A 3,650-nucleotide genomic window follows, 5' to 3' on the forward strand; every position below is an offset into this window, starting at 1 on the left:
AGCAAGCAAGATTGTGTCATCTGCATATTGCAGGTTGTTAATGGTTCTTCCTCCAATCCTGATGCCACATTCTTCTTCATATAGTCCAGCTTCTCGGATTATGTTCTTAGGATACAGGTTGAATAAGTGTGGTAAAAAGATACAACCCTGACACATAACTTTCCAGATTTTATACCATGCAGTATCCTCTTATTCTGTTTGAAAGACTGTCTCATGGTCTATGTACAGGTTCTTCATGAGCAGAAGTAAATGGTCTGGACTTACATTCTTCCCAATGTTAACTATGATTTGTTATGATGCACAAAGTCACAAATAAACTTCTTTTGGGTATTGTTTGGCTTTAGCCAAGACCTGTATGACATCAACAATGATATCCCTCATATTATGTCCTTTTCTGAATCCAGCTTGAATTTCTGGCAGTTCTCTGTCACTATATTATATATTGCTTTATATATTATATGAATTAAATATTATATATTACATTATATTATATATTGCTCTGTCAATATATTATATATAGCAATATATTGCTACAACCATTTTAAAAGTATTTTCAGCAAAATTTTACTTGTGTGTGATATTAGTGATATGTTCAACAATTTTCACATTCTTTTGGATTGCTTTTCTTTGGAATAGATACAAATATGGATCTCTTCCAGTCAGTTGGCCAGGTAGCCATCTTCCAAATTTCTTGGTATGAACAAGTGAATGCCTCCAGTGCCACATCCATTTGCTGAAATATCTCAATGGGTATTTCATTAATGGCTGCAGTCTTGTTTTTTACCAGTTCTTTCAGTGCAGATACCACTGGTTCTTCATCATGTGCTACCTTCTGAAATGGTTAAATGACAACCAATTCTTTTTGGTACAGTGACTCTGTCTATTCCTTTCATCTTCTTTTGATGCTTCCTTCATTAAAAACTATAAATAAATATAAAAAATAAAAACCTGACTCATTTGTCAGTTTGTCAAACTGTTGTGGCTTGTGTGTTGCTGTAATGCTGGAAGCTAAGCCATCAGTATATTTCAAATACCAGCACGGTTGCCCATGGTGGACAGGTTTCAGCTGAGATGACAGACTAAGAAGAAAGATGTAGTGGTCCACATCTGAAAAAACTGACCACTGAAAACTTTATGAATAACAGTAAAACACTACCAGATATAGTGTCAGAAGGTGAGCCCCTGAGGTTGGAAGGTACTCAAAATACAACTGGGAAAAAAGCTGCCTTCTCAAAGTAGAGTTGACCTTAAAGGCATGGTTGGAGTAAAGATTTTTGGACCTTTATTTGCTAATGTGGCATGATTCAAAATAAGAAAAAAAACAGCTGCAAACATTCATTAATAACTGGAATGTGGAATTATAAGGTATAAATCTAGGAAAATTGGAAGTTGTAAAAAAGAAAATGGAATACATAAAGATCAATATCCTAGGAATTAGTTAACTAAAATGAACTGGTATTGGCCATTTTTAAAATGACACTCAGATGATCTACTATGGCAGGAATAACAAATTGAAAAGGAATGGCATCACATTCCTCACCCAAATGAACATATCGAGATCTATCCTGCAGCACAATGTGGTCAGTGATAGGGTAATATCCATATGCCTATAAGTAAGACCAGTTAATATGACTAGTATTGAAATTTATGTACCAATCACTAAAGCCAAAGATGAAGAAATTGAACACTTTTATCAACTTCTGCAGTCTGAAATTGACCAAATGTGTAATCAAGATGTACTGATAATTACTAGAGATTAGACTGTGAAAGTTGGAAACGAAGAAGAAGCATCAGTAGTTGGAAAATATACCCTTGGTGACAGAAATGATAGAGAATCACATGACAGAATTTTGCAAGACCAACAATTCATTCATTAAAAATACATTTTGTCAACAATATAAATGGTGATTATACAGGTGGATGTCACCAGATGAAATACACAGGAATCAAACTGACTACATCTGTAGAAAGAGACCAAAGAGAAGCTCAATACCATCAATCAGAACAAGGCTGGGGCTGACTATGGAATACACCATCAATTGTTCTTATGCAAGTTTTAGCTGAAGCTGAAGAAAATTAAAACAGGCCCACAAGACCCAAAATATGATCTTGCTTATATTCCACCTGAATTTACAGACAATCTCAAGGACAGATTTGACATACTGAACACCAATGACAAAGATCAGACAAATTGTGGGGTGATATCAAGGACATTATACATGAAGAAAACAAAAAGGTCATTGAAAATATAGGAAAGGAAGAAAAGACCAAAATGGATGTCAGAAGAGACTCTGAAATTTGCTGTTAAACAGAGAACAGCTAAAGTGAATAGAAGAAATGATGAAATAAAAGAACTGAAAAGAAGATTTCAAAGGGTGGCTCAAGAGGACAAAGTAAAGTATTATAATGAAATGTGCAAAGACCTAGAGGTAGCAAATCAAGAGAATAACATGCTCAGCATATATCAAGCTGAAAGAACTGAAGAAAAAGTTCAAGCCTTGAGTGGCAATACTGAAGGATTCTATGGGCAAAATATAAAATGGAATCTTGGGCATTGCTATTGGTGGCTCAAAGGATGGAAATTTGATGGCAAGAGAGCCACTAAATGTCCATGCTTAAGCTAAATAAAGAAAGATGGGCCTCCACCTCTGATAGGTTCACTGTAGGCCAGAAATGAGCAAATGTGTATGAGATGGTTTATTTTGTGTCAACCTGACTAGGCTTTGATGCCCATTTGTTTGATCAAATATTAACTTAGATGTTGCTGTGACAGTTTTTTTGTAGATTAACCTTTACAATCACTTGACTCTATACAAAGAATATTACATTCCATAATGTAAGTAGGCCTTATCCAGTCAGTTGGCGGTCTCAAGAGCAAAAACAGGCTTCCCAGAGAGGAAGAGAAGGAATTCTGCTTAAGCCTGTAACATGGATGTTCTGCTGGAGTTTCCACCTCACTGCCTGGCCTACTGATTTTGGATTTGCCAGGCCCCACAATCACATGAACCAATTTCTTAAAATAAATTTTATAAATATATACAAATATGTAAAAAAAAAAAATATATATATATATATACACACATATGTATGTATGTATGTACACACACACACACACACATATATCTCCATCCTATTGATTGTTTCTCTGGAGAATCCTAATAAAGAATGTACAAAAATTAGTAAAGGAGAAAATACTCATGTTCATAGCAATAAATGTAAGAAGTATGTGTGACTATTGGGCAGATAATGCTCTTCTTACTGTTTCATAAAATACCAGAATCATGAATAACAGTTAGGAAAGACGATGAAATAAAAAACTACCTGACAAAACAGGCTTTGACAAAACACTTTAGCACATAGAACAATCCCTTATAAGTCCATGCTGGCCACACCTTCCACAAACAGAGCTACAAGACTTCAACACTGGTATGTTGAGCTGTGTGACTCAGAATAAACTAACAAGCCTTATTTTCACAAAGACTGCTATTAATAATTATTACTTATAAAATACTTTTTGGTGTATAGTATTATGCTAGGGACCACAAAAATATAGAAAGAAATATAAAGCATAGTCCCTATCCAGACAGCTTAGTGCAATATGCATAGGAAAATAAATAACTGAATAACAGTTAAGAGTGCATGCCTGTGTG

The sequence above is a fragment of the Orycteropus afer genome, unplaced genomic scaffold (genome assembly GCF_000298275.1).
Source record: "Orycteropus afer afer isolate SDZICR_OR568_19922 unplaced genomic scaffold, OryAfe1.0 scaffold00114, whole genome shotgun sequence".
Lineage (NCBI taxonomy): Eukaryota > Metazoa > Chordata > Mammalia > Tubulidentata > Orycteropodidae > Orycteropus > Orycteropus afer.